At 37.9% G+C, this 22,724-nt stretch overlaps 1 pseudogene; it reads left to right on the top strand.

Moving 5' to 3' along the window:
* The first annotated feature begins 1,602 nt into the window (after window positions 1-1,602).
* Window positions 1,603-20,827, top strand: LOC134209270 (zinc finger and SCAN domain-containing protein 21-like; annotated as a pseudogene).
* Window positions 20,828-22,724: the final 1,897 nt, after the last annotated feature.

Below are 22,724 nucleotides of genomic sequence, written 5' to 3'. Positions count from 1 at the left end.
ATGCGAACAAGAAGTGCGCAGCGAGCAAGGTGGATCGATCAGGTGGAGGACGATTTGCGGACCCTCCGTAGACTGCGTGGTTGACGGTTGGTTGCACCCAATGGACCGAGCTGAATGGAGAGGACTTTTATTTACTGCACATGCCATTCCGGCCTCATTCTGAGATAATAAAAATACTGATATTAAATAGCCTATTTTGGTACATGTTTGGCTTCACAGTCTTGGAGGGAATTAAAAACTATATTTTTGATACTAAATTAATGATTTTGTGTGTGTTACTTCTACGTGAAGTTAAACGATTTACAATGATATGGAAATGCTAATATCATCTTCTAAACTTGGACGTACATGTTCATGATAGAATTAGAGGCGAAAGTATAGAATTGATAGTTCCATTAGGATACGGCAGGCATGAAGAATGTTTTTATAGAAGTCGATTTGAAAGCGAGCGGAGGGCAATATTTGTGATGGCACATATCACACGACCTTCCTTCTGACAAGCTCCCGTATGAAGGGGGAGGGAAGAATATCAGTGTGGAAGCTGATATATCTTCTTTTACCAGTGGAGATATATCAGCTTCCAGTGTATTGAAGTTTTTTAAGCTGTTTCCAGAACCAATCTAATACATTTCAATTCATGCGTTTCAATTCGCCATAATAATCATTAGGTGATAACAATACTTCCGCCTTAGCAACAAGCATTTGTTTACTTTGCACGATAGGTAGACGGTTTGACAGTGCAATAGGTAGATTTGGCAGAATAAAATTCTGCTGTCAGAAATTCGGTGTCTGGACTTTGTGTGTGTTAGCATATGATTTTAATTCTAAGTGTGTGTGTTTTACAATTTTGTTTGAGAATTTTCCTTATGTTGTTTGTTTTTGTTCTCATCTTCTTTGAGTATTTCTTTCGTTCTTTAATGTATGTAAGAAAGCCGCATAAGCTATATGGAGGTTGTCTGTGTCTGTTCGTTTGTTTACAGTGTGTTTACAATTGTATATGTGGCAACTCTCAAGGATGGGTAGGTTGTTTGTTTTGAATGTTCTATCTAGTAGTTTTGCTCCTTGTAGCTTCTTGTAGCTTGTAGTAGTGATTCGTCATCGCTGCATGATTAACGAGTGCTGTTGTTTCCCGTATCCACAGAACTTCCGTGTCAGTGTTTGTGTGTCCCTCATCTATTAGTGTTTTATGCTTCATTACATTCGAGCCATGGTCTGATATTCTTTGCTTCAACTCAGTGCTAGTCATTCCGATGTAACAGGCTTCGCTGTCTGCACAGTCTATTTTATAAAAAAACATTGCTCTGATCTGTTTCGCGTGTCTTGTCTTTAATTGTGCCTAGTAGTGTTTCTATTTTTGTTGTGTTTATGAGTAGGGATCCTATATTAATGACAGGCGTCCCACTCATCCATGCTGTTCAGCGGTCGCGGAAAATAACCGTTAACGTCGTTCGCTTCATCGTCGTTCACGAGGCGGTCGTCGAACGAAGTGAAAGGTCTCGGTGCTGAGTGATCGACAGGCGCCGTGTCGATCGTGTGGCTTCAACTAGTGCCATCATCACCCCAGCTGTTTGCGGCCGTCGAACATCAATTTAATAAACTCGTTGGCGTCAAACCATGATGAACTACGACAATGGCGTGGTGGAGGATAGCAGCTCCCGACGAAGGTATGTATTTTTAATAACAAAATTCTATTATAGTTAAGCGATGGTGTTTTGAAGAATTGTTTAATGCTTGATAATATCAGTGATGTGTCCAGAGACAAGCAAAAATAACGGAATGGTTGATTGGTTATCGTAGATTGTAATAGGTCTTGGCAAACTCTAGGGATTGATCTGAATAATCTGTCAAGCGATAGGTCCTGACAACCTCAGAGATTGGACTGAGAAACTGTCAAGCGATTAGATATTGGAGTAGTTGATTGTTAATGGTAAACTAAAAAGATTTCCTGATGGTGGAACAATCCATCAAGCGATAGGTCTTGACAATATGATTGTTGATTGACATGAGAATTTTCGTCAAATGATAATTATTGACAAGTGAAAAGTCGTGATGCGGCTCGATTTTTAACAGTGAGATTTTTTCTCTGTGTAATAGTTTGGCGATAGGCCTTGAAGTTCTTAAGGGTAACCTCTAGTAAAGCAACGATTGCTGAAACATTTCCGAGGTTACCCAACGTATGGTAGGGTTCACGAATGGAAGTAACCTAGATAAATTCAGTTGCAATTATCTGGACATAATCGTTGTAAAGCAAAAATTATTTGCATATCAGTATATTGATATGTATTTGTGTATTATTCCCATTTTCCTATAGTGAGTCACCGGACACTATAATATTACGTCAGCCAAAAAGACGGGAACTGAAAAACGAACTGAAACTGGCGAAGGGTCGCATTGTTTCATTGCTTGAGGAAGTCAAACAGTTACGAGAAGAAAATGAACTACTACGCAACTCGCGCACCGAGACTGTTTTATTGGAGGCAGATGACAAGCAAAACAATGACGGTGTTGTCCAAGAGGGAGTTGCCCGTCAATAAGGAGGAATCAAAATGTTTGTCAAGTTTACAACAACTTTACATTTCGTCTTTGATCGTACCAGAATGTAAACCGACTGCGGAAGGAGAAGGTATACGTCACTTATACGAAACGTGGCGGGATCTTCTCGTGAATTCTATGGAACTACTCGGGATCCATGACGAGTCAACAATGTTTACCATCTTTAAGGTAAAAGCCGTATGTCACGTAAAAGAATTTCGGACTCAGATACCATGGAAACAGAACTCAAAGCGAATGGCTGCCATCGAACCGCCGAAGAAAAAGAAGTAAGGGGCCGTCCACAAAGTACGTCACGCCTCTAGGGGGGAGGGGGGGTTCTGAGCAGCGTGACGATCCATACAAAAATTTTGGGGTTTGTTACAAAAAACGTGACAAAGGGGAGGGGGTTGGAAATCGCCTATTTTTGCGTGACGTACTTTATGGATCTTCCCTAAGTGCATCTACAGAATTATAAAAAAAAACCTGAACTGATGATTTTTTAAGTTTTATGAAGTGATTTTTTTTACAATGAATGTATACTTTGTTTTGTTTTTGGCTTGTTTGAATGTAAACTTTTCGTTGTTGTAAACAACAATAATGTTCTTCTCGTGAAAAAAAAATATGTTCAAGCTATGTTGAAATGGAACTAATTGACAAATAAATTAAGTACGAAACTGTTTATTCTTAAATTTCATTTTTCATTTTGTTTGAATGTAAACTTTTCGTTGTTGTAAACAACAATAATGTTCTTCTCGTGAACAAAAATATGTTCAAGCTGTGTTGAAATGGAACTGATTGACAAATAAATTAAGTACGAAACTGTTTATTCTTAAATTTCATTTTGCGCAGGTACGTCCATCTGATATATTTGAGCTGCATTGTCCATGGAAGATCAAGGGATGATTGCAGTGACGGTAGCAGGCATGCCTTGTGAGTTTCTTATAGACTTCGGGGCTCAAGTCAATACCCTCTCTGAGAAAAAAATCAGGGAGCTTAACGAGAACGAAAAATATAGACGGGGAATATATAATAGCCCTACGCATGTTCAGATGGGATCAAAGTACTTGATACATTTGAGGCGCCTTCATATATATCGGAGGACAGACCAGTTTTACAGTAAAAATTTTACATAGTCTCCGAAAGCTATTCCTTGCTTGGTAGGTCTACACTGCTATCCGATATTCTGCACTGAGCTAATTTCCTCGATTATTGTTATATGCATCGCATATAATTCTGCACTATTAGATAATCCTATAGATTGTATATTGGACGAAAGATGCTGAGTAAAAGTTATATGCAATGCATATAATATCCTGTGTATACGCTCATGTTCTTGTTATGTGTAATTAATATCAGTCTTACAATCATTAACCATGTATGGATATTATTAGTCCGTCCAATATTAGTCGATTTAGATAGTTGGAGAAAATATATGCAAAACATTTTTTACTTATATGTTCCCTTGTTCTAAGACGAGTTTATACCATCCCATTGAATTCCACCACTTAATGGTGGAATTCAATGGGATGGTATAAACTCGTCTTAGGACAAGTGAAGACATTCCACTAAAAAGCTCAAAATAATTTTCTTATCACTTATATGTTGTTCAAATCATTTTGATGGGAGCTTCATATATCGAAAAAGTGCAGTTTCAGCGAGCAATTGTGAATAAATTAAACGCGGCAATACCCAAGGCAGTACAAGTATTTATTGATTACGAAAACATGCATAGTTTTTTATTATAATATAAACATGTAATACGGTTACAACTTGTAAAATTCCCGTGGTTCGCATTCACAAAATAAATAAAATTATAAATTAATACAATACCTGTTATTAGATGTTGGTATCAGCTCACTTTTTTAGCTTCGATAAATATAATGTCGAAGAATTTAGTTTTATGTCCGAGGAATTTATGTCTATAAGTTTTCAGGCTCGACATCACCAACTGAAATACAGAATGTTAGGAGAAACTCCTGTCATACAAGTATAACATGCGCGAAAACATCGGCTTTGTCATTATTATGTGCAGACAAGGAATGTAAAATAACAACATTGCCAATGACAACGACATTATCCTCTCTTGTAAATGTTGGGACAAACTCAACTCGCAATAAACGTTTGTCCCAAACTGCAACAGAATAGGACAATTATCGCCTGCCACGCATTTTGAGAAGTAGTCGGTTTCCGATGATGTTTTTGGTTAAATTAGTATCAGTTATCATAGATTAGACATAAACTTAACCATCTGTTGACATGATTTGCGTTTTACTTCTAAAATACACAAGTTATCGCAGTTTGAAAAGTTCACAACAATTATCTCTCCATGTTTGTTGCAAATAAAATGGAACGCAACAATGTACACTAATAAAAATCCACACATTTTTATTGGCAAAAATCTAAAGAAATTTACAAATAAATTTTATGTGTGCGTTAATAACCACCCGCTATGGGAGGTTATTAGTTAATAACGGTTATGTGTGTTTCCACATATATGCTATGCGAATTCACATAGCCGTTATGTGGGAAATGCTATAGTCAAAATTTATGTGTGCCACACATAATGGATATGATTGGATTTTTGTCAGTGATCCTCTGCAGATGGGGACAAAGAGTTATCGCTATTCTCTTTTGTCGCTTGTTTTTTGCATTTTTCAGCGACAATTACATTCCTTGTGTGCAGAACATATAACAGGTATCTTCGTGCTGAATATAATTTCTATGTGAACTAATATCTGTAATATTTATATGAACATCAACTAATTTCAAGTGATCCACATTCTATTTGCATAGGCATACATGTAAAGTAGATATGACGGATGGAAAATAAAACGTATGGGAAATTTCTGATAGAATATCCTTACAGATTTATTTGAGTGTGTGCTTCTATTGAGCCTGAAAATCTCCTCATGTTACTCAGCCAGTGATTTCGAATTTAACCTCCAAAGGCTTGGAATCAGAGCTGTAAAAAGTGGAGGAGCATTCCCGAAATTCAATATTCCTCCTGCTTAATACACTATGACAAGTCAGTCACCTCGAGTAGGAATATCTTAACGAACATTCCATTGGCATTAAAATCGATCGTACGAGAAAGGCTGCTAGACATTATTGAACCCGTGAATGAGAGCATGGATACGCCATTTTGCTCCTCCATGCTAGTGGTTCCGAAGGGGAAAGATAACATACGACTGGTAATCGATTTGAGAGGACCTAATCGATATATATGTATATATATATATATATATATATTAGAGTGGGGCGTCATGGTCATTTTTTCAAATCAATGGTTTTTCGAAGCCATTCTGGGACCTGAACAACTGTGCAGAATTTGAGACCGATTGGTTGCTTCCTCGCTTTCCGCATCGCGTTTGAAGTTTGTATGGAAATTAGTATGGGAGAACGTATATTTTTGCATTTCTACTACTAGGGGTTTCAGTTCATCGTAAACCAAGTGGCACATTGCGTTAAAGTATAACCCAAAGGATGCCGAAAAACTTTGCTGAAGAAGGCACGTTGCTGGAACGTCTACGAAAAAAGTTATAACGTTTCGAAGATTGAGTGTTCAAACCATATGCAAAAAATCGTTTATTCTGCCAGCACTGCCGAACTACGTAGACCAATAATTTACCTGAGTGTTATTTCAAAATAATTGTTCTTATTGGGTTTTAGAGCTCATGGGAGCTATCCTGAATCATTTCACAAAGAAAAATAACCGACAAGAAGGAAAATGGATTTTGCCTTTCGATAAGCATAGGTCGCCCGGTAGTGCTGGCAGAAACATTGATTTCTTGCATATGGTTTCAATCAATTTACGAAACGTAATAACATTTTTTGTAGACCTTCCAGCTACGTACCTTCTTCGGCAAAATCTTTCGGCATCTTCCAGACTATATGCTAACGTATTGAGTCACGTGATTGATGATAAATTGAAGCAGCTAATAGCAAAAATGTAAAAAAGTATGTTTTCCCATCACTTTTGTGGGATTCAAACTAACAGCTGATGGATGGGATGTTGAGGACGAAAAGATACGCTATACAGACTTTCCAGAAACCGAATTCTTGTCAAGAAGTTAAAAGTTTCTTAGGACTGGTGACGTACATTGATCGATTCCTGGTTAATCGAGCAGATAAAACAGAATACTTGCGTCGCCTTTCCAATATTGACAGTTTCTATTGGATCGCCAACGAGGATAACGAATTTGAAGCGTTTCGCGACCTTTCGACGTACACCATCCAGCGGTTGGGTTACTATAATCCACGAGATAGAACTGAACTTTTCGTTGACGCTTCACCACTCGGTCTAGGCGCAATCTTAGTGCAGTTCAACAGTCAGTCCGTACCAAGAGTCATTTCGTGTGCATCCAAGTCGTTAACGCCTACAGAACAGCGTTATCCACTAAGCCATAGGGAAGCACTTGCTGTAGTATGGGGAATTGAGTGTTTTACTACATATCTTTTGAGTAAAACATTTGCTGTTCGTACGGACTCGGAAGCCAACGAATTAATTTTCAACGGTAAATACAGATTGGGGAGGTGTGCTGTGTCTAGAGCCGACTCATGGGCGTTGCGCATACAGCAATATGATTTTCAAGGTATTTATTAATAGTCATTACATGATTATTGTCTCTAAATAAATGTCTATGCATCAGGTAACCTCAATATAGCAGATGCGCTATTCAGATTAGTGCGAGATTCGCAGATGGCATTTTTTTTTACTTTATTAGAGTGATTTTTAAGATGTTTACAAAGTTCATCACAGCAATTCATTCGACATCGACAATGAACATCATTTTTTGTATTCCCTTGATTCTGGGAATATGGAACTTACGTGGCATCACATTCAATCTAGGTCCGAAAATGATGATGAACTGCAATTAGTCAAAACCGCTATCGAAACCTATCATTGAGATCCCAGTCTGGCAAAGTTCGAATTCATTGAAAGGAAGTTCGAAAAATATTGAAAAGAGTTACGTTGCTTAGGAACCTACTGTTCAAGGACAACAACGTGATTCTTCCAAAATCATTAAGAATCCAGGCTATGCAATCAGCACACGAAGGTCACGTTGGGGAAACGGCGATGAAAAGAATCATGCGTGAATTCTTTTGGTGGCCTGGCATGTCAGCAGCTGTGGAGAAATATGTGAAGAGTTGTGAAACGTGAATTAGACTGTCCAGGAAAAACCCACTGGTACTATTGTCTTCTCGCGAGCTCCCTGATGGACCGGATCGATTACATTAAGTTTTTTTGTTAAACAACGGTCATTTTAAATACTGATAATGTTCAATATAATTTTTGTGCTCTTTACCGTTTTCAAGTAAATTATCAGTATCGATACTCCCCATTCATAGATAAATTTCAGCTAGGTCTGCGGTGACATTGCATGACAACTAAAGTTAGGTCTGCTTTGACATTCATATTTTTTGAGTCTGTATCTCCCTCCCAGCTCCATATGATAGTTTTTTTTTACCAGCATGCTTCCCATCGCCTCTGCCGTTCAAATAGAGCCATAGATCATTGCACGGATCTTTGCTATCTCTTTCTCCCACTTGATAAAACTTGATAAAAATTAGAAAACAACAGGACCACTACCTGTCAAATTTGACAAGTACTGGTCCTGTTGTTTCTAATTTTCAACAGGTGGAAAAAAGATAGACGATGTGATGACCAGAATGCATTTATTGGGGTGTGTTCTGACCAAGATGAATACACCACTAGGTGTTCCAATCTGCCAAATTCACGATTCAGCCATCTTGGATTTTAGTATGGGAGAGCCAGCCGGTTTGTTTATGTTTTGCACCGAGAATGAATTTTTCACCCCCGCCTTCTTCTCGTCCATAAACTTGGCAAATTGAAGCACCTAGCTGTGTATTCATCTTGGTTCTGACTTGTCAATATCCCCAACTCAGCCATCTTTGATTTTTGTATGGCATTTATGCTCGTTTGTTTAAATACGTTTTGCACTGAAAATGTATGTCCCCCCCCCCCCCGCGCTGGTTATTCCCATGTACTGACGAAGTCATATAACCTGTACATAAAAAAATCTTGGTGATGACGTCACCGTGCAATGGAGTACAGAGCCTAAAACCACCCGCATAATCCTGAACCATAACTGTACCGTTTCTCTGATCATACATGATTATAAATAACACTACTCTTACTATACTGATTGTTGTTCATACTTAAGATAAGCTAACCTCATCATAAATCATCTTCACAATATGTTATGTTGTATTTAGCAAATCGACTATATGGGTAATAGGCGGTTAAGTATAATTACAATATAAAAACTTTCATTTTCCAGTACATTTTTTTAGCAATACAAGATATGGTATAGTAAAGTTATAATCCATGTTTTTCATGAGATACAATATGGGGTGCGGTATGTATACAATAGTATGATAGGAGAAAAAATGGCGCACCGTATATCATATCATTCAGAAGTAAGAAGACCATTTCATTATTTTCCTCAATTATAAAGTTAAAACATTGCTATTAAATATACACACATTGTATTGTCTATAAACTGAATAGGTAGTTTTACATCATAAGCACCGTTTCAGAAGCAATATTATTAACAGATTAAACTTCAGAAGAAACTATAAAACACTTAGTACATAGTACACTTCATACTACATATATTCTGGTCGCGCGTGCCCGGAATTAAGCCGCATCCGTGCATCAGAACCATGTTGACTACAAGAAACGCATGAAAGAATTACTAAGTCTAAGTATGCATGCAATTTTAAAGTACGTAAAAGAAACTTACCGAAGAAAAATCGACAACAACCCGTCTGACTGTCACAAATCCAACCAGCAGGAACTATTGGAAGCAAAAAAACATCAGATTATAAATATCATAGGCTACTTTATTTAAATTTTGTTAATTCTATTACTTACCTTTTTTGTTCAGTGCAATAAACAATTTACGATCCAAATAATCAACTAAATAATGAGCATCAAGAACCGTAACTTTCTCGAGCAATTCACCAAAATCTAACATGGCAGCTGCACAATGCATGAGCACTATACGTTCTATTAAAAACACACACACTTTTGGAAAACTGGATCGTGTATGGTACTTTTATATTTGAATGATATAATTCCTCTAGTTTGCGTGAAACCACCACCACCTATCACAAATTAAAAATTTCAGAAGATACTTGATTATTTTGAAACAATAATCCATATTGTTACTGTGTCAACTATAAGCAATTTAAAGTAAATTATCGTATTTTTCCAACATAGTGGATAATAACAAATTGTAAAGAAACAATAAATTATGAAATTATTGCATATGGTACCGTAGCTTAACAATGTGTTATATTACCTGTTCTAGTTGAACATATAGTCACATTTTAAATCGACAATGGTATAAATAGTAACAATATTATTTATGTCATGTGAATAGTAACAACAAAACTACATATCGTTTTTAATTATGCGGGCAGTATTGTGAATGTAGACTAAACACATGGGTAATGAAAAACAGTTGTTTTGAAACTTACATGTGGTACAATCGAAACTGTAGATGCATGTACGGGATAGGACTGAACCAAAGACTTAGCAAGCGTGTCTTTATAATAGGATGGTGCACGCTTATAGTAAATTAAATTGTATTAATTACGTTTGCATACGAACGTAACTGGTACACTACTAAAAGTTCACAAGTCGAGTCAAGTACAAGACACTGAAGACGACCACACAGTTGTGGTCGAAATACGTATCTGCAAAGATAACGAAAATTAACTGGTGGAATTAAATGGACAGTACTTAATTCGTCTTAGACGGTTTAATACATTCCACTAAACGAGCTTAATATATTTTTCTGAGTTCACACATATTTATTGGCAAACATCCATAAATTTAACTTATGATGTATATCAGCGCACTCATAACCATTCTCCACGTGAACTGCTAATAAAATATATATCTAAATAAACTTTACGTGTGGTCTCGAATTAGCAATTATTTAATTTATGTGTGGTTCTATATCGATTATATTTGGGTGGAGCTATTGCAAAAATTTATAACGGCGACACATATATCTGATACAGATATTTTTGGCAGTGTATCATACTCACACTCCGTAGTTCGAGATCAAGATGCACAGCAGATGCGTAATCTGCTTGATGGTTTTTTCACTGGGTTTCTTTGATTCACGAAGCGATTCAATCAGTTCATTTTCTTCCCTTCGGTCTTTGTGAAGATTATGTTCATATCAACTTCCTGAAATTAAAAGCAATCATAAATATTCAGATGCTACAATCGTTTCAAATCTATTTTACTTTTGACTGAGAAGTATTTTCATCACATGAATTAAAACATTCTATCCGCCAGTCTGTGATAAAGTGACTATACGCCACGGTGAACATTTCGTTTACATTCTCACAAATGAGCATACATCCTAATGTGAGGGAGAAGACCAACTACGAGCGCGTGGATGGTGGAGAAAGTAAACAAAAAATGGTGACACCATTGCACGGCTAGTTATGGGAGCTTGTTCGAATGGAGTAGTAAAAGCATTTTATCATACATACACAAATGTCACGCCCACAAAATATGTTTTTTCTTACTCTAATATCTATTTTTATTGAACTTTCACCATTCACTAATACACTAATATTTAGGATTCCTTCTCACCTTTTTGTAAATCATTGAGCTCTTATAAAACGTTCTTTGGGTTCTTTCTAAAATTACGTAACGCTAAATTTGGTGATTTCGGACCCCCACCCTCCCCCTCGTAACACTTTTTGTATGGAAGGTTTAATTTTTTTGTATGGACCGTAACGCTCGGCTTGACTCCCCCTTCAGCGTTACGTAATTTGTGAAAGGACCCTTTGGTGTAGATTTGCGAGATTTGCAATCTTTAAACATCAACAAAATAGTATCAACAAGGTGCGTAAAATTTTGTGCTGTGATCGAGTTGTTTATACATTATTTTATAACATATAGTTGAATTTCAAGTGAAAATATCACTTTTTCCTTAATTGTTTTATTGTATACGTGAACGAATTGTGAAGAGATGTTCGACATTCTAAATAGTGTAATTCCGCATTAGATATTTCTGACGTTTTAAGTTTTTTCGATGCTTTTTTAAGTAGTGAAAACGTATATTCTCATCCGTTCCAAAGTAATGCCGGCATAACAGTTTTGGCAGACGTTTCCAGAATCTGTGCGTTCAACCGTTGATGATTAATCACACGGCCCTGAATCGTTGTTCCCTTCTGAATGATCATCGGCTGCAGTATTTTTTTCGGGTTTCGCAATACTCTGACGGTTAATCTTCAGCTCCATCATCTTCGTCATTCTCCAGGTATTCCTCTTCAATATTTTGGTCCGCCTGAAAAAAAATTTGAATTTTTTAAAATTATTTTGATGGATAAATAAAGAGATCGTACTCATCAATTTCTTGATCAACTAGAAAAAAAAATGAGAATTGCATTACGGATTAAGTAATAATGGCAATAAACGCGGCGTGAAACATATTTTGTCTGATTATCGTTCGGTACAGAAGGCAAAAGTGGTATGCCGAAGAATTTCAACCGCCTGGAGGAAGCGTTTTGGCTTATGTGATTTTTAAGTTCTGCAAGCATATAATCCGATACTGCAGGTGACAATAAAATCCTCACGATATTTATCAAATGTCCAAACAAAAACATATATGGACAAAAAGAAAAGGTAGAGAACGTAGTATCAAAAGATTCTGGGTTGCGGCTTGCTTCAATTGGGTCCTAAAATGAAGAATCGATATTCGATTTTCTTTCATGGAACGATGAAGCTAATCATCCTGAACGCGTCATTTTTTCTTTTGACTCAGAAATCGAAAGGAACATTGTTTAATTTGAAATTTAAAAATAGATGAAAAATGCTTCCACGACATTTTTGGTCTCGTTTGACGTACGGAATAATATGATTCAAACGCACTAGTAAAACACCGCAGGGCACTTGACTCAACCTTTGACAGTTAATGTATGAGCCTGAAGTTTTGGGCTGATGGTTGATTCGTGCTGAAATGTTGCACAGTCCAAAATTTGCCTTAAAATGTCTTAAACACAAAAATATTGTTTTTACTGATTTAGAAATTTACCAGAATTTTTATAACATCGGTTCAAGTATTCTTGACCGATGCACTGTCGTTTGCAACCATAAACGAGGTAGGGCTTTAGGACCCAATTGGTATGATATAAAAACAATAGAATTTAATGCTGATCAATAAAATGTATTGCATTTTTGTGATATTTTATTGCAACTCTATTGTATTTTTATCTGGATAAGTTTATGTCTAAACTTTGATAACTGATACTTATTTAACCAAAAACATCGTCGAAAACCGACTGCTTCTCAAAATGCGCTGCAGGCGATCATTGTCCTATTCTTTTGCAGTTTAGGACAAACGCTTATTGCGAGTTAAGTTTGTCTCAAGATTCACAAAAGAGGAAAATGTTGTTGTTATTGGCCATGTTTTTGTTTTACATTCCCTGATGACACAGTTCGAACCCTAGCAGCACACATGTTCCACATAGGCTACTGCAACTTATATGTGACCAGATTCAGTCACAATCAAGTTGCTGCAACCATTTTTGACTAACTTGTGCTGCTCGGGAAGTGTGCCATGAAAGAGAACGGACGTTAGAGAGGAAAACAGCTGTCATAAACTGAAAATTGTTTCTTGAAGAAAATTTTAGTAAATTGGAAAGATTATCAAGATCTGATTGGCTGCACTTCACGCGGACGCTTTCTTTGGATTTATTGAGGCGTTCATTAAAGTTTAAAGTAGTGTTGAATATAACAGTGTACCAGTAGCAGTGAAAAACAAATTAGAAGAAGGGTACCAAAACAGGCATTAGGAAACCGAATCGATATGGAATGGCTGAGCTCCGATGACGGAAAAAAGGAAAAATGATATGTTATACAAGGACCTTTAAACGACTTCGTCAGTAGATGGGAATAACCAGCGCGGGGGGTAAACAAACAAGCCAAAATTCCATACAAAAATCAAAGATGGCTGAGTTGGGGATATTGACAAGTCAGAACACCCCCCCAATAAATGCATCCTGTGTTATAGTTAGTAGTGTTACTTCGCAAGAATAATATGATGGGGATGTGAAAAGTTTTAGATTTATAGACGATTGTGATCAGAAAGAAAAATTCGACATTTGGATGTGCGGATGGTATTTCGAACGTTCTGATTAGAGATTGTGGCGGGATATGCGGAAAGGAGGTTTAATATTACCCGATCAAGAGGAATGACTCTGTGATTTGTTATTGCGACAGATGAATAAAGAAAGGGGATGAACAAATAAGAAAATACATACGAATCATTTAAATACCATAGGAGAGCGTCCACAAATTACGTAACGCTTAGAGGCGGAGTTGAGCGAAGTGTTACCACAGACAAACAGACGTAACACTAGAGAAATTCCCATCGACAATGACTTCAACGCTGGATTTGAATATGATAGATTGCGCAATTCACAACTAGAGGCGCAAGCGTCGTAATCCTTCGAGTTTGACATTTCACTCCAGCGCCTTCTGGTGACAATGTCATACGAAACATTGTTTCGTGTAACATGCTCGCAAGATGGTGGTAGAGGAGTTGGGCGATGGATTTTTTTTTTAAATGTTCAAGCTGTTACGTCTGTTTGTCTGTGGTGTTACGGTCCATACAAAATTTTGAAATGTTTCATACAAAAAGTGTTACATAGGGGGGATGGGATGTTGAAAATTCTCAATTTTTGCGTTACGTAATTAATGGATCTTCCCTAGAGTAAGAATTTTTTTTAAGTATCAAGTATTTATTCGATCAAGGATGAGTCAACGCGTCTTTGTATTTATATGAAAATACTAAATTTTTAACTATTCATTATTGATAATTGATAAAAGGTTTAGAAATAGGTAATCCAACCAATCACGTACATGCATCACTAGCACAGACATCAAAATCAAGCAACTTGCGGGTTTGGATCTAATCACCAGTTTAATCAAGATTTCACGCAGAGCGGACGCATCAAAGCGATCGCAGCGGAGCGGACACAGCATCACGGAGGCGCTGGTAACATTTTCAACGGAAATCCATCGCATTGGTGGTGGTCCTCGGTGTGTTGCTGTAGATCATTCAACCTCAACGAACCAGCATTTCATATGAAGAAAGGGTTGACTATAAAAATAGCACTTTTGCGATCCCGATTGCCGTGCCGCCAGCGGCGATGCTTTTATTACATTACTAGCAGACCCGACGAAATTCAATTTTCATTTTTATGTATATAGATTGGGAACGTGCATTGGGGAAAGAAAATTGGTTCTTCTCAGGACTGGCATTTTCTGAACAGAAAGGTTTAATTGCGAAAATGGACTGTTTCTGTGGCATCGGCGTTTGACGTGGAAGCGTGGTTTCTGTTAGTGCTGCCATCCATTCAAATTTACGGGCTTAATTTATTGAATACAAGAAAATTGCCTCCCGGCGCGCGACGCATTTTGATCGGGACTCCGGTTTAACCAGCGGTTTAACCATTTATAAGGCAGTAGCAACTGTATTGCCATCAACAAATTATTTGTTTTTCTGTTTATTAACAAGAGCTCCACTCATTATTTCCCATGTAGTGACCATATTTACTACCTAGTAATCCCCCAGATGAATCTGAGCCATAAAAATTGAAATGTTTCGAGTGGAAGATGGATTTTCTGTTATAATTCGTTGAAAAATGACGACAAAGATATACTTTTTCCCATTGGTAATAATTATTTTGAATCTCATGTGTTAGATTATGGCCTGATTAGTGTGAAAAATACTTTGCCTTTCTTGTATATTTTGTTTTTGAATTTTTGACAAAACTGCTTGGGAAAAAAGTGCAAAACATTTTTTTTTCACGTATGATGCGTTTTCCAACTAGTTGCAAATGTAACGTGCCTAGTTTTGACTGTTTTACGTAAAACCTATTTTTTCTTAAATCTCTTATATATTTTTGTTGCATTTTTTCCCGCTTGCAAGGCAGTGGCAAATAACATTCTCCCACATTGTCTGCGGAATCCCCATCCAAATGGCTCGCGCGCGTCGAAAACCACCTTTCTTATATCTAATGAAGTAATTCCATTAGCCTCGCCCCTTCATTAATCGTTATGAGTGCACGTTTTATTTACACCCATATCATATCACAAAAGGGTGGGGCTAACGGGCTTAATTTATTAAATACATGAAAGCTGCTGTTCGGCGCGCGCTAGCCATTTAGATCGGGATTCCACAAAGAGCGGTTCGACATTCGATGCATCGGAGCGGACACAGCAGCACGAAGGCGTGGGTGGCAGTGGCAATGCGGAAAATTCATTCCCAATTTTGGAGGCTTAGCGAAAAATCATCAAGTGGCGGTCGGACAGTTTCAACGCAAGGTGCCGGCAAGCGCTTGGATGCAGTTAGTTATTGGAAAGTCGCATTGGGAGATGAAAAATGGTTCTTCTCAGGACCAACATTTTATGGAAAGAAAGAGTTAATTGTGAAAATGGATTGTTTTGGTGGCATCGGGTTTGGCGTGGTAGCTTGGTTGCTGTTAGTGATTCCATTCATTCAAATTTATTGCATCATCTCCCTCCGACGCGCTATTTACTTCGCTATTTACGATTGAGTTTTGTACTTTGAAGAAAGATTATTTCGGATAGTCAAGTCAACCTACCTTTGTAAAAAGAGCTTTTTGGAGGACACCATCCTCTAAAATGGCCGAAATAAAGGAGAAATAAGCAGAATCAGAAGTGGCGTGAAACCAATCACAAATATATTTATTTGCAACGTTTGGTTTTCGCCCGCGATGTAAGCGTACGTGGCAAAGTATAGATTGTGTTGTCCCCGACTGAAAGCCAGTCGAGTGGCTTCAGCGGCCGATGTGTCATGTTAATTCCACGGTTAGAGGCTCAAAGTCCATCCAACTGGGAACAACTATTCGACTTTTTGATTCAGTTGGCCTCCGAGCAGTTTGCTCAATGTTAATAAAACGACACAAATTATTATGGCAAATACCATCAATTTCGAATAGCTACGTAGTCCTACGTTACGTTTGCGAACAACCCGTGTGGGCTGCACCTTTGAGTTTTGGTTCTTCTTCGATAGCAAGTCTGTAATCGGAGCCATGACCTTACTGTAATTTTTTGAAGAGCGTTGATAGAACCCTGCAAGTCCCATCAACCTCCGTATGTCCTCCTGCGTTGTGAGCTGCGCATAGTCAAGAATCGTCTGAATCATTGACGTGTCTGTGGCCACTCCGTTCTCATTGAGGAGGTAGCCTAAATAGACCACTTGTTTTCGGCAGAATCTTGATTTCTCGATTGAAATCGTCAGTCCAGCCTTCCGCAATCTTTCTGCTACGATTCGCATTAGACGTAGGTGTTACTCGAAGGCGCGGGACGCGATCACTATGTCGTCAAGGTGTCCATGGGTCTCGACATAGTAAACGGTGCGTTGGTCAATCCGAAGGGAAGTACCTTGAACCGGTATACGCCTTTTGCCGTTCTGAACGCCGTGTAATTGCGACATTCCTGCTTCAAGGGTATCTGGAAGTAGGCGTCTTTGAGGTCGATTACCGTAAAGAATTTCGCTTTCTCTAGGTGCCGGTATATGTCTTGCATATTCACCGTTGGGTACGTATCCGTCACGGTCATTTTGTTTTTTCTTCGCGAATCCAGACACACCCTCGTTTTCCCGTTCTTTTTCATTACGGGAACAAGAGTGTTAGTCCATTCGCTATAACACTCTTCTATAGCATCTAGACTTTTGAAGCTCTCTACTTCTTTGTCTATCGCGTGCTGTATGTAAGGCGAGCACTTGTACATTGGTGCGTACCTTGGTGTGGCACCTTCCTTCAGTATGATCTCATGCTCGAGTAGTGTCGTTCTTCACAATTTACTCACTCCTGTCAACTCAAACTGTCTTATTACGTCCGCTAGCTGTCTACGCTGTTCCACTGTGAGGTCGTGTTCGGTTTCAATTTCGTCTAAGTTCGGTGTCGTTTGAGTTGGTAGACAGGAATCTCGAGTGTTTCATCCTCTTCAACCGTTTCCAGCTTCGGTATCTCGCCAGATGGCTCCACCGTAAAACACAACGGTGAGCTGTTCTGGTACTCCACCGTCTCCAGTTCTCAAGTCCTCGTCCCAAGTCGATCATCGGCTTAATGCCGAAGGAGTCCCAAAAATCGGCACCTAGGATCAGCTGCCGAGAAATCTCTGAAACCACTAGCGTAGGAATGACTTTGATTAGTCCTTTATAGTACATTGACGTACCCTAGACAACCGTAAATCGATACGTCCGCCGTTGTAACTCGGATGGTCGCTGGCTGTATTTTCAGTCTGTACCGGTCTACCAAATCTAAGGAATTCATAATACTGATCCCTGCCCCCGAATCTAGTAAGGCATCCCATTCCGTATCGAATATTTTCTCTCTAATGTGAGGACATTTTGTATTGCGGATCCATATATGATAAATCTGTGAGAAAGGTTTAAATGACCACCACCCCTCCCTCTTTTCCAAATAACCATCCCACCCCCTTTGTTAACTTCCCCTGAGGATAGAAAATGTGTGTACCAAGTATGGTTGAAATCGGCCAAGTGATTCAGAAATAGTTAGCGAACATAAAGACAAAATTTTCAAATCGACTTATCTGCTTTTGTAAACAAAGATTCAAACGACGATTTGACGAATCTGATAGCTCTCCCACGCAAACCAATACCATCAACAGGTAGCGGAAACCTTCACCTACCTATTGGTGGTGTTGGTTTGCGTGAGAGAGCTATCAGATTCGACAAATCGTCGTTTGAATCTTTGTTTACAAAAGCAGATAAGTCGTTTTGAAAATTTTGTCTTGATATATACATACATAGATTGGTTATTATATATATAGATTAATAAAAATAAATAAATTAAGAAGAAATTGAGAAGATTCCCTCTTTAGGAGTTAGAATGAATTTATCTTCCGAGGATCCTGGTAAATTACTCATCTCATCTGGACAAAGAATCAGAGGGAATAAATTTTGGCCGTTACGCCTTTTCAAAAATTGTTCTAGAAATGGTTAAAAATTACTCGATTACTGAGCTTGTTAATCGATCAATAATCTAATTGGACATATCTAAACGTTACATGAGCTTTAAACGAATGGAAGCTTTATAGATTCACTATGCTTTCAAAAGCTTATATAGAAATAAATTCCAATAAGAAAGCTTCTGTTCGCTTACTCTTGAACGGAAAATTCGAACGCATTTCCTATATGAAATCTAGCAATGTTTAGGTAGTTTTTCTTCTTCGAAATCACCCATTTTTATATGTCAAAGCAGTTGAGTGGCCCCTCACAGCATTTTGTTTATCAACATTTTTAGCTCAGTACATTTTTCGTTCCGATTTTCTGATGCATTTAGTGTTTTAAAGTGATAATTTCCAAATTTTAATTTTAATTTTAGCTTACAGTTTGCGGTAAAAATGAAAAACCGGTCAACGGTATCAGCTGCCAAACAAAACGCAGCGACTAGCGAGCCCGAGCATTCTGATCACAAGAGGTCATATAGTCGCAAATCTCTTCAGTGTAGATTATGCCTGAGAACGCTGCCGAAGGATCAACTTCCCAGCATTTTTTCTGGAAGTGGAAATCTGCCGAAAACAATTCGGTTGGCTGTGGGTACAGAGGTATCAGTTAATTATTTTACCCTTAATAGTCGACACTAAAATGTTTTCTTACAGGTCTCAAAAAAAGATCGTTCCGTTCGAATTTGCTTTTGTTGTTTGGAATTGGTTAATTTGGTCAACGATTTCCGAGCGACTTGTGAACGTTCAGAAGTTTTGTTTCTACAGAATACAGAAATTTCCAGTGATGCATTTTGGATTGAGGAGTCCGACCCGGCTGTTTTCGGAAAAGGACGAAAGCTAGTAGAGCAGTATAAGATAAAGATCGAAAAGCTTCTGTCGGATCAACTGGAGGTGATATGCGATGTTCAAACGGAACAAGTGCTGGATGCATCATTCGTCTCTGATACAAACTCCGTGGGGGAATCCCCTGTTAAGCAAGAATATGCTGTTCAGATCGACGACGAGGGAAATGCAATGATAGAAAAACCAGAAGAGGAAGTGTATCTTGAGGAAGAGCACCTTGAAGAGCATCACGAAAGTGAACCGGACTTTGGGGGATCGGACTTCAATGACCCGGATTTCATCGCGGAGGATCAATTTGAACAATATACTGAACAAAGTGACGACAAGGAAAGTACAGAAAACACAACGGAAAAATGGGAGGACGTGTCACTAACTGAGGCGCCTCGTCGTCGAGGAAGACCTGCCTTACCAGAAGAGCTTTTGAAACGACGGAGACGCAAGCCAGGCGAGCCAAAGAGAAAGCCTGGACCGAAAACTAAGTTCAAGTTGCCTCCACAATCTGTAAGTCAAATGTTTTTAGTTAAATGAACTTTTAGGGATTTGCAACATAAGGCCAAATTTTGAAGTCCAAACCAATATGAAGCATCATTGAAAAACATTGATTTTATGTACCGGGTATATCATTACGAATTATGCCGTTTCAAGATCAACGATTTCAAATTTATTCAATTACAAGGTAGACAGGGCACAAGTACTGATCAAAAAGTGTCCCAAACACATGAAATACTCTACTAGGATAGGATACGTAGAATATGAGTTATATGACTTGATGATTTGCAGTAGCTTGACACGAACGAGTTTTATATTTTTTCAACGAACATTCCGGCCCTTCCTAAAGCTATTTATTCGAACATGTATCATTTTAGGTTTGTGAAATATGTGGAGTGCTGGTTAATCGAGAGAATCAAGAAAGACATAGGAACGAACACCTTGGCAATCGGCCTTACGCTTGTACGCTGGAAGGCTGCACTCACGCTTTTTCCAGTAAAGCAGGACTGCACGGTCACCTGGCACGGCATGCGGATCGTGATAATATTTACGATTGTGACATTTGTGGGGCAAAAATCAAAACCAAAAGCTCGCTCCACGGATCGGAAGACACGTGAGAAACCACACGTGTGACATTTGCGGGAAGCGATTCTGGAGAAAAGCGTATCTCAACCACCATGCTACAGTTCATACAGGTGTAGCAAAGATCCTTATGAGTATTGTGGCTTCGTATTCAAGAATAAGTATTTGCGTTCCATGTAAACAGAAGCATGTGGCAAAAGGAGGCTCCCAAGTTTGAGGCATTGGAGGAACTGGGAAAATGCTGAAATGGCTGAAGTGATGGAAGAGGGCGAAGAAATGAGGGAGTATAAGTTAGCTGTTCAGGATTAAGCATTGGCCTGAAATAAACAATAATTCAGAGTAAAATTTTTTATTCGAGTTCTATGAGTTTATTCATGACATAATCTCAAATGATACATGACTATTTGTGAATTTTTCCTTTTGTTTATTTCAGATACTGGATTCAAAGCAGTGGACTGCAGTGTACTGGAACTGTTGGACAAAACACCGATCAGATGTTATGCTTTTCTTTTTCGAAAAATGGTCATTTCATCATTCGAAAAGATTAGGTTGAATTAGTCAAAAGACTAATGACCGCAATGCTCCTCTCAATGTTCACCCCTTTTTTTTACACGGTTTGTCTGTTTTAGTCAATTAGATCTTTAGCGTCAATGAGTTTGTTGACTTATCAAATCCAATTGAAGCATTTTCATATCTCGAGCAAAACATGGTAAGTTTAAAAACAGTATTCTGAGGCATGTGTTAAACCCTTTTTCTAATTGAACCTATTTATCATTGAACCGAACATATTTTCGACACATCTTCTTCTTAAGTTCTAGAACTCTTCAACTATTGTTTTCATCAACCATTTGTTTCTCTAGTAACAAACCATTCATAAATTACTGTTCATACCGCATTTATGAATTACCGTTCATTGATGTAACCCCTAGAAAAATGTCTAATAAAACGAACATATAACTGTTTTCATTATCATAAGAAAGCTCCATGACAAAAACCAATTTTTGCTAGAGCTATTCGTCCGTGCTACTGCAATGCAACAGTTCGTTCGGCGATTATATTTCGTTTGGAAAGAATGCGAGAGCAAGGATTACCGCAACCCACTACTATCAATGAAAGCAATCTGGCAAACTACATCGAAAATATGGCATTGTAAGAGTGAACAGGTGAACACAAGATGAATACACCACTAGGTGTTCCAATCTGCCAAATTAACGATTCAGCCATCTTGGATTTTAGTATAAAGAGCCATGTTTTCGTTTGCACTGAAATGAATTTTCACCCGCCGTCTTCTCTTCACAAACTTGGCAGGTTGGAGCACTACTACTGTATTCATCTGATAATCATGGCCATGACACGTTGTTTTGCTTTGATGATGCTGTCCCGAGTGGTACTTAAAATTAATAATAGTTTCAATACCCCTTGCTGGTAGATATTGTTCTAAAATTTTGAGTGCACAATGTATTGTTTAACAAGGACTTTTAAGATGAAAACGCCAAAAATGCTGGATATCACTAATTAAATATAATAGTAACATAACTTTGCGAGCAATACAAAATTATTCGAGTGGGCCAAAATATGTTCAATATGTGGTCCAAAATTAAATCCTACCTAGCAATCACCACTTTTTAGTTACATAGGGAATTGATCAAGCATTATTACAAAATCTATCTTTTATTCGAAAAATTTTTTGACCATCTTCTAAAGTGGTCCAAAATACCTTCCTCAACTCATTTATTTCTTGAATTCATTTTGAATTCATTACTATTATAGGCAGAAATAGAGGGAGGGACAAAAATGGTCAATGAAAAGCGAGAGATTTTCGAAGGAGCAATAATCTTTAACAAATGCATATTCTGGACTTAAATAGTACGTATAACATTGTGCTTTGAAAAAGTAAGAGAAATATAATATGTGCAACACTCTAAGACTCAAAATATAATGTTCCTTTCTATCCATTATTTTGACTATCTTTACAGAAAGAACTGTTTCATATTTAGGTGCAAATTAAGTTCTGAATGATGTGCTAAGATAATATTGCAAAGCAGTGAATAAATTGATAACTGCCACATTCTACCAAAAACAAAATCTGTACGCAATGCTTTCATTCAATTCCATTGACTTTTCAGAGATCCTTTTGGACATTCTGGACCAAATCTTCAGATATTTATAATTTTTGTACGAAATTTGAAAAAAAAAAAAGATTTCCGGCTTTCATGATTTT

The sequence above is a fragment of the Armigeres subalbatus genome, chromosome 1 (assembly GCF_024139115.2).
Source record: "Armigeres subalbatus isolate Guangzhou_Male chromosome 1, GZ_Asu_2, whole genome shotgun sequence".
Classification (NCBI taxonomy): domain Eukaryota; kingdom Metazoa; phylum Arthropoda; class Insecta; order Diptera; family Culicidae; genus Armigeres; species Armigeres subalbatus.
This window is presented reverse-complemented; position numbering and strand designations above follow the sequence as displayed.